This window comes from Cyanistes caeruleus, unplaced genomic scaffold, assembly GCF_971803275.1.
Source record: "Cyanistes caeruleus unplaced genomic scaffold, bCyaCae1.hap1.1 HAP1_SCAFFOLD_154, whole genome shotgun sequence".
NCBI classification, from domain to species: Eukaryota; Metazoa; Chordata; class Aves; order Passeriformes; family Paridae; genus Cyanistes; species Cyanistes caeruleus.
Genome location: NW_028255947.1, coordinates 195,462 through 212,541, shown reverse-complemented (window position 1 = coordinate 212,541; position 17,080 = coordinate 195,462). Strand labels below are relative to the sequence as shown.

Sequence of the window (17,080 nt, the reverse complement as noted above, 5' to 3'; positions counted from 1 at the left end):
AGAAGCCATGGAAGTGGACGGAGAGGATACTGGAGAGCAAGAGATGGATGTGGATATGTACGAGACAGAGGAAGAGATGGAGGTGGAAACGTAAGATTATATTGAAGAGATGGATATTGATCTAAAAGACAAGGAGGAAGACATGGTCTTGGGATGAAGACCGATGCCAGCAGCAGAACAGGCAGGTGCTCCCCACAGGCAGAGTGGGTCCCCTGCTGCCAGCCTGGGGCCGGGCTGGGCACTCCCTGCTCAGGGACACGCTAGCCCATGCACTGGATTCTGCTGGCCATCCCTGGCCTGGCCTGGGCTTGCTGTGGGCCACACAAGCCCTGTTCCAGTGCCTGGGCCACAGCCCCCAGCCAGGCTCCCTTCTGGCAGCAGAGTCCCACTGGGCCAGTGTCCCAGCCCGGCAGCACATGGAACACCCTTCCGTGCCTGACTGCACTGACCGTGCTACTTGTTTTTCCTTCCAGGACTTAGGGACATCACAGACACAGATGCCACCCTGCTGTACATACGTTTTACAGTTGTTGTGTTCAGGATAGAGGTTTTAGAGTTTGTTTAAGTTGTCTGTAAATACGTTTCATAGAGTTTTGTTAGATCTGTTCTCAGGTAAATAGGTTCTATAGTTTGTTGTTGTTGTTGTTGTTGTTGTTGTTGTTGTTACCAATATTCTTACAGTGTAAATATGTGGTGTAGTTCATTCTTGTTCCTTTTCTTCTACAGATAAACAGTCTTTGATTTTCACACCCCAGTTCTCTTTGCATTTTCTTCGGGCACATTTGCAAAGCTGTGGGTTGTTTCGGGAACAATGCTTGCAGGACTCTAAAAAGAGTATCAAAACCGCTCTGCCACACTCTCAGCTGCTGCTGCTGCCCCAAAAAGCACTGGCTGTCTTTGCTCACAGAATCACAGTTGTGGTGGCATTTCTACCACACCACAGGACAGCGATGTTTTCCCTCTTCTCCTGGAAATACCTACAGCACTTGTGGGTAGCAAGGCAAACATGAGCCTCTTTTAGTGGCCCTTGAAACTGGACATGTGAAATGAGGTACACAAAGCCACAGGCCAGCTGAACCTGGCATCTCTGAATGGGTCTTTACATTCTTCCCAGGAAGATGAATGGCAATCACTATTTTGGCAGGGAGGAAAGTGCATCAGCTAGCAATTTGCTGTAGAAAATGTGCTTTCTGCTCCTCTCACAGCCAAAACTCCTACCCATTTCTTGGAAGTCCTTCTTAGATAAGGACCGTGTTCAACTGAGTGACAGTGAAGCCAAATGACAATGCCGCAATCAATTGTCCTGTACACAATCTCCTTCATCCACGTGGAAGGTTACTCACGGGCACACAAGAGGACGGAAGAAGCCCAAATGCATCGTTGGACATAATAAAGTCAGACGTGTTGAGGGCTGAAGAAATCTTGCAGAGATATGGAAAGCTGCCCTGAAAACCCAGTTCGGGGAGAGCCTGAGCTCTTTTGTGCTTCTAGGCCTGAAGATGCTCAGCACCTTTCCCAGATGCTCAGCAGGCAGTAGGATTGTGCCTGAATCTGGCTCTGGAAATGCCAGTGCCTCAACTGAGAGCTGTGGCAATGATTTCCATTGCATGGAGAGGGGCCACAGTCCTGCAAGAGTCTTTCAGCAGAGCAAACAGCAGCCTGGAGGGTGGGCAATGCTGCATCTGGACCACTGCATGCTCATCCTTCACCACAATGCAGAGCTGCCATGGATCACTTTTTCCATTTCTCCTGTTGGATATGTTTTGGAGAAGTTGTTCTAGGTGGCTTTGGATGGTGATCCAAGTAGGAAGCAGCCATTCGCCTGCTGTGATATCCTTACAACTAGTCCTAACTTCTCATTGCCTTTGGTTTGATTGGGGGTGTTTTACCTGTTTGTTTGATTGGTTTCTTTGGGTTGGTTTCTTTGTGTTTTTCTCTGTTTTGCTTGGAGTTTCTTTTCCTTTTTTAGAAATGACTGGTGAAGTTGGCACAAGCAAACTCCAGAAAACGTAAAGCAGGCTTGACTTTCCAGAAATTGCTTTTGGCTGGCTTTAGCTGCATTCCCCAGGATCACGATCAGCAGTAGATATTTGCAGGTTTTGCTCTGCATCCTCAGCCTGCCCAGATGTTGTTCAGTGTTTCAGCAGTGGAGAAGACGATGGATATTTTGCTAAACCTCCTTTCAAACAACAAAACTTGGGTTAGCACGACAGAAAAGAAGAGAAGAAAATCTTCGCCAGTTAGAACAGAGCCAGAGTCCCACCATTTCCCCCTCCACTTCTCTTTCTTTTCTACATTTAGAGGTAAAGCTTCCATCTCCAAAATCTTCCATCTCTCACTTCCTGATGTAGCCATTTGCTACCCTTTAGCCTTGACTGCCACGCATCGGACTGCTGTCCGTGTGGGGCTGGGGATGCTCAGCCTGGAAAGAGAAGGGGGCTGGCGAGGCCTCCCTGCAGCTCTAGGAAAGATGGGCACAGAGAGGAGAAGCCTTTCAACTGCAGGAGTGAGCTTGAAGTTGGATCTAATGAAGCTGCTCTTTTCCACTCCGGCTGCTGGGCCACTGGCCCAGGCTGTGCACAGAGGCTGGGGATGCTCCATCCTTGGCAACATCCAAGGCCAGCTGGGAGCGGGGCTCTGAGCAACCTATTCTGGGCGAAGATTGCTCCGCTTGGAACAAGATGGTCTTTAGGGTCCCTTCCAAGCCCAAGCACCCAGGGATTCCGTCATTCATTCTACGGTCTCCGTTGTCCTCTTCAGCCTGGGCCTGAACTCCTGGCGGTGATGTCACAGTGCACGCTCCAGCTAGAACTTCCAGCATCCAGCAACGGCCACAACACAACCCTTGGCTCTTTGTGCCAGCACGCTCTTCATTCACCCTGCTCCAAGCCTACCCCTGTCACCTTGTTGCCACCTGCTCCCTGATTCCCCCAGCAGTCCCCAAAGCTCCCCATCGCTTGGATTTTGCTCTCCATCCCTGCAGAGGATGTGTGCATTTGTTCCAAAAGAGGTATGGTACTATTCCATGGAGGCGGACACCCTGCAGCTGCCTGGCTGGGCTGGAGCTCTGTGGGACAGGGTGGGAAAGGGACCCCACGCTGAAATTTTGCTACCTCTGCAGGCTGGCACAGACGGAGAGGAGGAGACGGACGTCGATACACAGACTGATAGAGAAGAAGCCATGGAAGTGGACGGAGAGGATACTGGAGAGGAAGAGATGGATGTGGATATGTACGAGACAGAGGAAGAGATGGAGGTGGAAACGTAAGATTATATTGAAGAGATGGATATTGATCTAAAAGACAAGGAGGAAGACATGGTCTTGGGATGAAGACCGATGCCAGCAGCAGAACAGGCAGGTGCTCCCCAGAGGCAGAGTGGGTCCCCTGCTGCCAGCCTGGGGCCGGGCTGGGCACTCCCTGCTCAGGGACACGCTAGCCCATGCACTGGATTCTGCTGGCCATCCCTGGCCTGGCCTGGGCTTGCTGTGGGCCACACAAGCCCTGTTCCAGTGCCTGGGCCACAGCCCCCAGCCAGGCTCCCTTCTGGCAGCAGAGTCCCACTGGGCCAGTGTCCCAGCCCGGCAGCACATGGAACACCCTTCCGTGCCTGACTGCACTGACCGTGCTACTTGTTTTTCCTTCCAGGACTTAGGGACATCACAGACACAGATGCCACCCTGCTGTACATACGTTTTACAGTTGTTGTGTTCAGGATAGAGGTTTTAGAGTTTGTTTAAGTTGTCTGTAAATACGTTTCATAGAGTTTTGTTAGATCTGTTCTCAGGTAAATAGGTTCTATAGTTTGTTGTTGTTGTTGTTGTTGTTGTTATTGTTGTTACCAATATTCTTACAGTGTAAATATGTGGTGTAGTTCATTCTTGTTCCTTTTCTTCTACAGATAAACAGTCTTTGATTTTCACACCCCAGTTCTCTTTGCATTTTCTTCGGGCACATTTGCAAAGCTGTGGGTTGTTTCGGGAACAATGTTTGCAGGACTCTAAAAAGAGTATCACAACCGCTCTGCCACACTCTCAGCTGCTGCTGCTGCCCCAAAAAGCGCTGGCTGTCTTTGCTCACACAATCACAGTTGTGGTGGCATTTCTACCACACCACAGGACAGCGATGTTTTCCCTCTTCTCCTGGAAATACCTACAGCACTTGTGGGTAGCAAGGCAAACATGAGCCTCTTTTAGTGGCCCTTGAAACTGGACATGTGAAATGAGGTACACAAAGCCACAGGCCAGCTGAACCTGGCATCTCTGAATGGGTCTTTACATTCTTCCCAGGAAGATGAATGGCAATCACTATTTTGGCAGGGAGGAAAGTGCATCAGCTAGCAATTTGCTGTAGAAAATGTGCTTTCTGCTCCTCTCACAGCCAAAACTCCTACCCATTTCTTGGAAGTCCTTCTTAGATAAGGACTGTGTTCAACTGAGTGACAGTGAAGCCAAATGGCAATGCCGCAATCAATTGTCCTGTACACAATCTCCTTCATCCACGTGGAAGGTTACTCACGGGCACACAAGAGGACAGAAGAAACCCAAATGCATCGTTGGACATAATAAAGTCAGACGTGTTGAGGGCTGAAGAAATCTTGCAGAGATATGGAAAGCTGCCCTGAAAACCCAGTTCGGGGAGAGCCTGAGCTCTTTTGTGCTTCTAGGCCTGAAGATGCTCAGCACCTTTCCCAGATGCTCAGCAGGCAGTAGGATTGTGCCTGAATCTGGCTCTGGAAATGCCAGTGCCTCAACTGAGAGCTGTGGCAATGATTTCCATTGCATGGAGAGGGGCCACAGTCCTGCAAGAGTCTTTCAGCAGAGCAAACAGCAGCCTGGAGGGTGGGCAATGCTGCATCTGGACCACTGCATGCTCATCCTTCACCACAATGCAGAGCTGCCATGGATCACTTTTTCCATTTCTCCTGTTGGATATGTTTTGGAGAAGTTGTTCTAGGTGGCTTTGGATGGTGATCCAAGTAGGAAGCAGCCATTCGCCTGCTGTGATATCCTTACAACTAGTCCTAACTTCTCATTGCCTTTGGTTTGATTGGGGGTGTTTTACCTGTTTGTTTGATTGGTTTCTTTGGGTTGGTTTCTTTGTGTTTTTCTCTGTTTTGCTTGGAGTTTCTTTTCCTTTTTTAGAAATGACTGGTGAAGTTGGCACAACCAAACTCCAGAAAACGTAAAGCAGGCTTGACTTTCCAGAAATTGCTTTTGGCTGGCTTTAGCTGCATTCCCCAGGATCACGATCAGCAGTAGATATTTGCAGGTTTTGCTCTGCATCCTCAGCCTGCCCAGATGTTGTTCAGTGTTTCAGCAGTGGAGAAGACGATGGATATTTTGCTAAACCTCCTTTCAAACAACAAAACTTGGGTTAGCACGACAGAAAAGAAGAGAAGAAAATCTTCGCCAGTTAGAACAGAGCCAGAGTCCCACCATTTCCCCCTCCACTTTTCTTTCTTTTCTACATTTACAGGTAAAGCTTCCATCTCCAAAATCTTCAATCTCTCACTTCCTGATGTAGCCATTTGCTACCCTTTAGCCTTGACTGCCACGCATCGGACTGCTGTCCGTGTGGGGCTGGGGATGCTCAGCCTGGAAAGAGAAGGGGGCTGGCGAGGCCTCCCTGCAGCTCTAGGAAAGATGGGCACAGAGAGGAGAAGCCTTTCAACTGCAGGAGTGAGCTTGAAGTTGGATCTAATGAAGCTGCTCTTTTCCACTCCGGCTGCTGGGGCACTGGCCCAGGCTGTGCACAGAGGCTGGGGATGCTCCATCCTTGGCAACATCCAAGGCCAGCTGGGAGCGGGGCTCTGAGCAACCTATTCTGGGCGAAGATTGCTCCGCTTGGAACAAGATGGTCTTTAGGGTCCCTTCCAAGCCCAAGCACCCAGGGATTCCGTCATTCATTCTACGGTCTCCGTTGTCCTCTTCAGCCTGGGCCTGAACTCCTGGCGGTGATGTCACAGTGCACGCTCCAGCTAGAACTTCCAGCATCCAGCAACGGCCACAACACAACCCTTGGCTCTTTGTGCCAGCACGCTCTTCATTCACCCTGCTCCAAGCCTACCCCTGTCACCTTGTTGCCACCTGCTCCCTGATTCCCCCAGCAGTCCCCAAAGCTCCCCATCGCTTGGATTTTGCTCTCCATCCCTGCAGGATGTGTGCATTTGTTCCAAAAGAGGTATGGTACTATTCCATGGAGGCGGACACCCTGCAGCTGCCTGGCTGGGCTGGAGCTCTGTGGGACAGGGTGGGAAAGGGACCCCACGCTGAAATTTTGCTACCTCTGCAGGCTGGCACAGACGGAGAGGAGGAGACGGACGTCGATACACAGACTGATAGAGAAGAAGCCATGGAAGTGGACGGAGAGGATACTGGAGAGGAAGAGATGGATGTGGATATGTACGAGACAGAGGAAGAGATGGAGGTGGAAACGTAAGATTATATTGAAGAGATGGATATTGATCTAAAAGACAAGGAGGAAGACATGGTCTTGGGATGAAGACCGATGCCAGCAGCAGAACAGGCAGGTGCTCCCCACAGGCAGAGTGGGTCCCCTGCTGCCAGCCTGGGGCCGGGCTGGGCACTCCCTGCTCAGGGACACGCTAGCCCATGCACTGGATTCTGCTGGCCATCCCTGGCCTGGCCTGGGCTTGCTGTGGGCCACACAAGCCCTGTTCCAGTGCCTGGGCCACAGCCCCCAGCCAGGCTCCCTTCTGGCAGCAGAGTCCCACTGGGCCAGTGTCCCAGCCCGGCAGCACATGGAACACCCTTCCGTGCCTGACTGCACTGACCGTGCTACTTGTTTTTCCTTCCAGGACTTAGGGACATCACAGACACAGATGCCACCCTGCTGTACATACGTTTTACAGTTGTTGTGTTCAGGATAGAGGTTTTAGAGTTTGTTTAAGTTGTCTGTAAATACGTTTCATAGAGTTTTGTTAGATCTGTTCTCAGGTAAATAGGTTCTATAATTTGTTGTTGTTGTTACCAATATTCTTACAGTGTAAATATGTGGTGTAGTTCATTCTTGTTCCTTTTCTTCTACAGATAAACAGTCTTTGATTTTCACACCCCAGTTCTCTTTGCATTTTCTTCGGGCACATTTGCAAAGCTGTGGGTTGTTTCGGGAACAATGCTTGCAGGACTCTAAAAAGAGTATCAAAACCGCTCTGCCACACTCTCAGCTGCTGCTGCTGCCCCAAAAAGCACTGGCTGGCTTTGCTCACACAATCACAGTTGTGGTGGCATTTCTACCACACCACAGGACAGCGATGTTTTCCCTCTTCTCCTGGAAATACCTACAGCACTTGTGGGTAGCAAGGCAAACATGAGCCTCTTTTAGTGGCCCTTGAAACTGGACATGTGAAATGAGGTACACAAAGCCACAGGCCAGCTGAACCTGGCATCTCTGAATGGGTCTTTACATTCTTCCCAGGAAGATGAATGGCAATCACTATTTTGGCAGGGAGGAAAGTGCATCAGCTAGCAATTTGCTGTAGAAAATGTGCTTTCTGCTCCTCTCACAGCCAAAACTCCTACCCATTTCTTGGAAGTCCTTCTTAGATAAGGACCGTGTTCAACTGAGTGACAGTGAAGCCAAATGGCAATGCCGCAATCAATTGTCCTGTACACAATCTCCTTCATCCACGTGGAAGGTTACTCACGGGCACACAAGAGGACGGAAGAAGCCCAAATGCATCGTTGGACATAATAAAGTCAGACGTGTTGAGGGCTGAAGAAATCTTGCAGAGATATGGAAAGCTGCCCTGAAAACCCAGTTCGGGGAGAGCCTGAGCTCTTTTGTGCTTCTAGGCCTGAAGATGCTCAGCACCTTTCCCAGATGCTCAGCAGGCAGTAGGATTGTGCCTGAATCTGGCTCTGGAAATGCCAGTGCCTCAACTGAGAGCTGTGGCAATGATTTCCATTGCATGGAGAGGGGCCACAGTCCTGCAAGAGTCTTTCAGCAGAGCAAACAGCAGCCTGGAGGGTGGGCAATGCTGCATCTGGACCACTGCATGCTCATCCTTCACCACAATGCAGAGCTGCCATGGATCACTTTTTCCATTTCTCCTGTTGGATATGTTTTGGAGAAGTTGTTCTAGGTGGCTTTGGATGGTGATCCAAGTAGGAAGCAGCCATTCGCCTGCTGTGATATCCTTACAACTAGTCCTAACTTCTCATTGCCTTTGGTTTGATTGGGGGTGTTTTACCTGTTTGTTTGATTGGTTTCTTTGGGTTGGTTTCTTTGTGTTTTTCTCTGTTTTGCTTGGAGTTTCTTTTCCTTTTTTAGAAATGACTGGTGAAGTTGGCACAACCAAACTCCAGAAAACGTAAAGCAGGCTTGACTTTCCAGAAATTGCTTTTGGCTGGCTTTAGCTGCATTCCCCAGGATCACGATCAGCAGTAGATATTTGCAGGTTTTGCTCTGCATCCTCAGCCTGCCCAGATGTTGTTCAGTGTTTCAGCAGTGGAGAAGACGATGGATATTTTGCTAAACCTCCTTTCAAACAACAAAACTTGGGTTAGCACGACAGAAAAGAAGAGAAGAAAATCTTCGCCAGTTAGAACAGAGCCAGAGTCCCACCATTTCCCCCTCCACTTTTCTTTCTTTTCTACATTTAGAGGTAAAGCTTCCATCTCCAAAATCTTCAATCTCTCACTTCCTGATGTAGCCATTTGCTACCCTTTAGCCTTGACTGCCACGCATCGGACTGCTGTCCGTGTGGGGCTGGGGATGCTCAGCCTGGAAAGAGAAGGGGGCTGGCGAGGCCTCCCTGCAGCTCTAGGAAAGATGGGCACAGAGAGGAGAAGCCTTTCAACTGCAGGAGTGAGCTTGAAGTTGGATCTAATGAAGCTGCTCTTTTCCACTCCGGCTGCTGGGGCACTGGCCCAGGCTGTGCACAGAGGCTGGGGATGCTCCATCCTTGGCAACATCCAAGGCCAGCTGGGAGCGGGGCTCTGAGCAACCTATTCTGGGCGAAGATTGCTCCGCTTGGAACAAGATGGTCTTTAGGGTCCCTTCCAAGCCCAAGCACCCAGGGATTCCGTCATTCATTCTACGGTCTCCGTTGTCCTCTTCAGCCTGGGCCTGAACTCCTGGCGGTGATGTCACAGTGCACGCTCCAGCTAGAACTTCCAGCATCCAGCAACGGCCACAACACAACCCTTGGCTCTTTGTGCCAGCACGCTCTTCATTCACCCTGCTCCAAGCCTACCCCTGTCACCTTGTTGCCACCTGCTCCCTGATTCCCCCAGCAGTCCCCAAAGCTCCCCATCGCTTGGATTTTGCTCTCCATCCCTGCAGGATGTGTGCATTTGTTCCAAAAGAGGTATGGTACTATTCCATGGAGGCGGACACCCTGCAGCTGCCTGGCTGGGCTGGAGCTCTGTGGGACAGGGTGGGAAAGGGACCCCACGCTGAAATTTTGCTACCTCTGCAGGCTGGCACAGACGGAGAGGAGGAGACGGACGTCGATACACAGACTGATAGAGAAGAAGCCATGGAAGTGGACGGAGAGGATACTGGAGAGGAAGAGATGGATGTGGATATGTACGAGACAGAGGAAGAGATGGAGGTGGAAACGTAAGATTATATTGAAGAGATGGATATTGATCTAAAAGACAAGGAGGAAGACATGGTCTTGGGATGAAGACCGATGCCAGCAGCAGAACAGGCAGGTGCTCCCCACAGGCAGAGTGGGTCCCCTGCTGCCAGCCTGGGGCCGGGCTGGGCACTCCCTGCTCAGGGACACGCTAGCCCATGCACTGGATTCTGCTGGCCATCCCTGGCCTGGCCTGGGCTTGCTGTGGGCCACACAAGCCCTGTTCCAGTGCCTGGGCCACAGCCCCCAGCCAGGCTCCCTTCTGGCAGCAGAGTCCCACTGGGCCAGTGTCCCAGCCCGGCAGCACATGGAACACCCTTCCGTGCCTGACTGCACTGACCGTGCTACTTGTTTTTCCTTCCAGGACTTAGGGACATCACAGACACAGATGCCACCCTGCTGTACATACGTTTTACAGTTGTTGTGTTCAGGATAGAGGTTTTAGAGTTTGTTTAAGTTGTCTGTAAATACGTTTCATAGAGTTTTGTTAGATCTGTTCTCAGGTAAATAGGTTCTATAGTTTGTTGTTGTTGTTGTTACCAATATTCTTACAGTGTAAATATGTGGTGTAGTTCATTCTTGTTCCTTTTCTTCTACAGATAAACAGTCTTTGATTTTCACACCCCAGTTCTCTTTGCATTTTCTTCGGGCACATTTGCAAAGCTGTGGGTTGTTTCGGGAACAATGTTTGCAGGACTCTAAAAAGAGTATCAAAACTGCTCTGCCACACTCTCAGCTGCTGCTGCTGCCCCAAAAAGCGCTGGCTGGCTTTGCTCACACAATCACAGTTGTGGTGGCATTTCTACCACACCACAGGACAGCGATGTTTTCCCTCTTCTCCTGGAAATACCTACAGCACTTGTGGGTAGCAAGGCAAACATGAGCCTCTTTTAGTGGCCCTTGAAACTGGACATGTGAAATGAGGTACACAAAGCCACAGGCCAGCTGAACCTGGCATCTCTGAATGGGTCTTTACATTCTTCCCAGGAAGATGAATGGCAATCACTATTTTGGCAGGGAGGAAAGTGCATCAGCTAGCAATTTGCTGTAGAAAATGTGCTTTCTGCTCCTCTCACAGCCAAAACTCCTACCCATTTCTTGGAAGTCCTTCTTAGATAAGGACCGTGTTCAACTGAGTGACAGTGAAGCCAAATGGCAATGCCGCAATCAATTGTCCTGTACACAATCTCCTTCATCCACGTGGAAGGTTACTCACGGGCACACAAGAGGACGGAAGAAGCCCAAATGCATCGTTGGACATAATAAAGTCAGACGTGTTGAGGGCTGAAGAAATCTTGCAGAGATATGGAAAGCTGCCCTGAAAACCCAGTTCGGGGAGAGCCTGAGCTCTTTTGTGCTTCTAGGCCTGAAGATGCTCAGCACCTTTCCCAGATGCTCAGCAGGCAGTAGGATTGTGCCTGAATCTGGCTCTGGAAATGCCAGTGCCTCAACTGAGAGCTGTGGCAATGATTTCCATTGCATGGAGAGGGGCCACAGTCCTGCAAGAGTCTTTCAGCAGAGCAAACAGCAGCCTGGAGGGTGGGCAATGCTGCATCTGGACCACTGCATGCTCATCCTTCACCACAATGCAGAGCTGCCATGGATCACTTTTTCCATTTCTCCTGTTGGATATGTTTTGGAGAAGTTGTTCTAGGTGGCTTTGGATGGTGATCCAAGTAGGAAGCAGCCATTCGCCTGCTGTGATATCCTTACAACTAGTCCTAACTTCTCATTGCCTTTGGTTTGATTGGGGGTGTTTTATCTGTTTGTTTGATTGGTTTCTTTGGGTTGGTTTCTTTGTGTTTTTCTCTCTTTTGCTTGGAGTTTCTTTTCCTTTTTTAGAAATGACTGGTGAAGTTGGCACAAGCAAACTCCAGAAAACGTAAAGCAGGCTTGACTTTCCAGAAATTGCTTTTGGCTGGCTTTAGCTGCATTCCCCAGGATCACGATCAGCAGTAGATATTTGCAGGTTTTGCTCTGCATCCTCAGCCTGCCCAGATGTTGTTCAGTGTTTCAGCAGTGGAGAAGACGATGGATATTTTGCTAAACCTCCTTTCAAACAACAAAACTTGGGTTAGCACGACAGAAAAGAAGAGAAGAAAATCTTCGCCAGTTAGAACAGAGCCAGAGTCCCACCATTTCCCCCTCCACTTTTCTTTCTTTTCTACATTTAGAGGTAAAGCTTCCATCTGCAAAAGCTTCCATCTCTCACTTCCTGATGTAGCCATTTGCTAGCCTTTAGCCTTGACTGCCACGCATCGGACTGCTGTCCGTGTGGGGCTGGGGATGCTCAGCCTGGAAAGAGAAGGGGGCTGGCGAGGCCTCCCTGCAGCTCTAGGAAAGATGGGCACAGAGAGGAGAAGCCTTTCAACTGCAGGAGTGAGCTTGAAGTTGGATCTAATGAAGCTGCTCTTTTCCACTCCGGCTGCTGGGGCACTGGCCCAGGCTGTGCACAGAGGCTGGGGATGCTCCATCCTTGGCAACATCCAAGGCCAGCTGGGAGCGGGGCTCTGAGCAACCTATTCTGGGCGAAGATTGCTCCGCTTGGAACAAGATGGTCTTTAGGGTCCCTTCCAAGCCCAAGCACCCAGGGATTCCGTCATTCATTCTACGGTCTCCGTTGTCCTCTTCAGCCTGGGCCTGAACTCCTGGCGGTGATGTCACAGTGCACGCTCCAGCTAGAACTTCCAGCATCCAGCAACGGCCACAACACAACCCTTGGCTCTTTGTGCCAGCACGCTCTTCATTCACCCTGCTCCAAGCCTACCCCTGTCACCTTGTTGCCACCTGCTCCCTGATTCCCCCAGCAGTCCCCAAAGCTCCCCATCGCTTGGATTTTGCTCTCCATCCCTGCAGGATGTGTGCATTTGTTCCAAAAGAGGTATGGTACTATTCCATGGAGGCGGACACCCTGCAGCTGCCTGGCTGGGCTGGAGCTCTGTGGGACAGGGTGGGAAAGGGACCCCACGCTGAAATTTTGCTACCTCTGCAGGCTGGCACAGACGGAGAGGAGGAGACGGACGTCGATACACAGACTGATAGAGAAGAAGCCATGGAAGTGGACGGAGAGGATACTGGAGAGGAAGAGATGGATGTGGATATGTACGAGACAGAGGAAGAGATGGAGGTGGAAACGTAAGATTATATTGAAGAGATGGATATTGATCTAAAAGACAAGGAGGAAGACATGGTCTTGGGATGAAGACCGATGCCAGCAGCAGAACAGGCAGGTGCTCCCCACAGGCAGAGTGGGTCCCCTGCTGCCAGCCTGGGGCCGGGCTGGGCACTCCCTGCTCAGGGACACGCTAGCCCATGCACTGGATTCTGCTGGCCATCCCTGGCCTGGCCTGGGCTTGCTGTGGGCCACACAAGCCCTGTTCCAGTGCCTGGGCCACAGCCCCCAGCCAGGCTCCCTTCTGGCAGCAGAGTCCCACTGGGCCAGTGTCCCAGCCCGGCAGCACATGGAACACCCTTCCGTGCCTGACTGCACTGACCGTGCTACTTGTTTTTCCTTCCAGGACTTAGGGACATCACAGACACAGATGCCACCCTGCTGTACATACGTTTTACAGTTGTTGTGTTCAGGATAGAGGTTTTAGAGTTTGTTTAAGTTGTCTGTAAATACGTTTCATAGAGTTTTGTTAGATCTGTTCTCAGGTAAATAGGTTCTATAGTTTGTTGTTGTTGTTGTTACCAATATTCTTACAGTGTAAATATGTGGTGTAGTTCATTCTTGTTCCTTTTCTTCTACAGATAAACAGTCTTTGATTTTCACACCCCAGTTCTCTTTGCATTTTCTTCGGGCACATTTGCAAAGCTGTGGGTTGTTTCGGGAACAATGCTTGCAGGACTCTAAAAAGAGTATCAAAACCGCTCTGCCACACTCTCAGCTGCTGCTGCTGCCCCAAAAAGCGCTGGCTGGCTTTGCTCACACAATCACAGTTGTGGTGGCATTTCTACCACACCACAGGACAGCGATGTTTTCCCTCTTCTCCTGGAAATACCTACAGCACTTGTGGGTAGCAAGGCAAACATGAGCCTCTTTTAGTGGCCCTTGAAACTGGACATGTGAAATGAGGTACACAAAGCCACAGGCCAGCTGAACCTGGCATCTCTGAATGGGTCTTTACATTCTTCCCAGGAAGATGAATGGCAATCACTATTTTGGCAGGGAGGAAAGTGCATCAGCTAGCAATTTGCTGTAGAAAATGTGCTTTCTGCTCCTCTCACAGCCAAAACTCCTACCCATTTCTTGGAAGTCCTTCTTAGATAAGGACCGTGTTCAACTGAGTGACAGTGAAGCCAAATGGCAATGCCGCAATCAATTGTCCTGTACACAATCTCCTTCATCCACGTGGAAGGTTACTCACGGGCACACAAGAGGACGGAAGAAGCCCAAATGCATCGTTGGACATAATAAAGTCAGACGTGTTGAGGGCTGAAGAAATCTTGCAGAGATATGGAAAGCTGCCCTGAAAACCCAGTTCGGGGAGAGCCTGAGCTCTTTTGTGCTTCTAGGCCTGAAGATGCTCAGCACCTTTCCCAGATGCTCAGCAGGCAGTAGGATTGTGCCTGAATCTGGCTCTGGAAATGCCAGTGCCTCAACTGAGAGCTGTGGCAATGATTTCCATTGCATGGAGAGGGGCCACAGTCCTGCAAGAGTCTTTCAGCAGAGCAAACAGCAGCCTGGAGGGTGGGCAATGCTGCATCTGGACCACTGCATGCTCATCCTTCACCACAATGCAGAGCTGCCATGGATCACTTTTTCCATTTCTGCTGTTGGATATGTTTTGGAGAAGTTGTTCTAGGTGGCTTTGGATGGTGATCCAAGTAGGAAGCAGCCATTCGCCTGCTGTGATATCCTTACAACTAGTCCTAACTTCTCATTGCCTTTGGTTTGATTGGGGGTGTTTTATCTGTTTGTTTGATTGGTTTCTTTGGGTTGGTTTCTTTGTGTTTTTCTCTCTTTTGCTTGGAGTTTCTTTTCCTTTTTTAGAAATGACTGGTGAAGTTGGCACAAGCAAACTCCAGAAAACGTAAAGCAGGCTTGACTTTCCAGAAATTGCTTTTGGCTGGCTTTAGCTGCATTCCCCAGGATCACGATCAGCAGTAGATATTTGCAGGTTTTGCTCTGCATCCTCAGCCTGCCCAGATGTTGTTCAGTGTTTCAGCAGTGGAGAAGACGATGGATATTTTGCTAAACCTCCTTTCAAACAACAAAACTTGGGTTAGCACGACAGAAAAGAAGAGAAGAAAATCTTCGCCAGTTAGAACAGAGCCAGAGTCCCACCATTTCCCCCTCCACTTTTCTTTCTTTTCTACATTTAGAGGTAAAGCTTCCATCTGCAAAAGCTTCCATCTCTCACTTCCTGATGTAGCCATTTGCTACCCTTTAGCCTTGACTGCCACGCATCGGACTGCTGTCCGTGTGGGGCTGGGGATGCTCAGCCTGGAAAGAGAAGGGGGCTGGCGAGGCCTCCCTGCAGCTCTAGGAAAGATGGGCACAGAGAGGAGAAGCCTTTCAACTGCAGGAGTGAGCTTGAAGTTGGATCTAATGAAGCTGCTCTTTTCCACTCCGGCTGCTGGGGCACTGGCCCAGGCTGTGCACAGAGGCTGGGGATGCTCCATCCTTGGCAACATCCAAGGCCAGCTGGGAGCGGGGCTCTGAGCAACCTATTCTGGGCGAAGATTGCTCCGCTTGGAACAAGATGGTCTTTAGGGTCCCTTCCAAGCCCAAGCACCCAGGGATTCCGTCATTCATTCTACGGTCTCCGTTGTCCTCTTCAGCCTGGGCCTGAACTCCTGGCGGTGATGTCACAGTGCACGCTCCAGCTAGAACTTCCAGCATCCAGCAACGGCCACAACACAACCCTTGGCTCTTTGTGCCAGCACGCTCTTCATTCACCCTGCTCCAAGCCTACCCCTGTCACCTTGTTGCCACCTGCTCCCTGATTCCCCCAGCAGTCCCCAAAGCTCCCCATCGCTTGGATTTTGCTCTCCATCCCTGCAGGATGTGTGCATTTGTTCCAAAAGAGGTATGGTACTATTCCATGGAGGCGGACACCCTGCAGCTGCCTGGCTGGGCTGGAGCTCTGTGGGACAGGGTGGGAAAGGGACCCCACGCTGAAATTTTGCTACCTCTGCAGGCTGGCACAGACGGAGAGGAGGAGACGGACGTCGATACACAGACTGATAGAGAAGAAGCCATGGAAGTGGACGGAGAGGATACTGGAGAGGAAGAGATGGATGTGGATATGTACGAGACAGAGGAAGAGATGGAGGTGGAAACGTAAGATTATATTGAAGAGATGGATATTGATCTAAAAGACAAGGAGGAAGACATGGTCTTGGGATGAAGACCGATGCCAGCAGCAGAACAGGCAGGTGCTCCCCACAGGCAGAGTGGGTCCCCTGCTGCCAGCCTGGGGCCGGGCTGGGCACTCCCTGCTCAGGGACACGCTAGCCCATGCACTGGATTCTGCTGGCCATCCCTGGCCTGGCCTGGGCTTGCTGTGGGCCACACAAGCCCTGTTCCAGTGCCTGGGCCACAGCCCCCAGCCAGGCTCCCTTCTGGCAGCAGAGTCCCACTGGGCCAGTGTCCCAGCCCGGCAGCACATGGAACACCCTTCCGTGCCTGACTGCACTGACCGTGCTACTTGTTTTTCCTTCCAGGACTTAGGGACATCACAGACACAGATGCCACCCTGCTGTACATACGTTTTACAGTTGTTGTGTTCAGGATAGAGGTTTTAGAGTTTGTTTAAGTTGTCTGTAAATACGTTTCATAGAGTTTTGTTAGATCTGTTCTCAGGTAAATAGGTTCTATAGTTTGTTGTTGTTGTTACCAATATTCTTACAGTGTAAATATGTGGTGTAGTTCATTCTTGTTCCTTTTCTTCTACAGATAAACAGTCTTTGATTTTCACACCCCAGTTCTCTTTGCATTTTCTTCGGGCACATTTGCAAAGCTGTGGGTTGTTTCGGGAACAATGCTTGCAGGACTCTAAAAAGAGTATCAAAACCGCTCTGCCACACTCTCAGCTGCTGCTGCTGCCCCAAAAAGCGCTGGCTGGCTTTGCTCACACAATCACAGTTGTGGTGGCATTTCTACCACACCACAGGACAGCGATGTTTTCCCTCTTCTCCTGGAAATACCTACAGCACTTGTGGGTAGCAAGGCAAACATGAGCCTCTTTTAGTGGCCCTTGAAACTGGACATGTGAAATGAGGTACACAAAGCCACAGGCCAGCTGAACCTGGCATCTCTGAATGGGTCTTTACATTCTTCCCAGGAAGATGAATGGCAATCACTATTTTGGCAGGGAGGAAAGTGCATCAGCTAGCAATTTGCTGTAGAAAATGTGCTTTCTGCTCCTCTCACAGCCAAAACTCCTACCCATTTCTTGGAAGTCCTTCTTAGATAAGGACCGTGTTCAACTGAGTGACAGTGAAGCCAAATGGCAATGCCGCAATC

At 50.2% G+C, this 17,080-nt stretch overlaps 1 long non-coding RNA gene across 1 annotated transcript; it reads left to right on the top strand.

Moving 5' to 3' along the window:
* The first annotated feature begins 11,338 nt into the window (after nucleotides 1–11,338).
* Nucleotides 11,339–16,531, top strand: LOC147645855 (uncharacterized). The gene is made up of 5 exons (XR_015282102.1): nucleotides 11,339–12,487; nucleotides 12,599–12,832; nucleotides 13,125–15,641; nucleotides 15,753–15,986; nucleotides 16,279–16,531. It is a non-coding gene; the product is annotated as an uncharacterized LOC147645855 (long non-coding RNA).
* The last annotated feature ends 549 nt before the right edge of the window (nucleotides 16,532–17,080 follow it).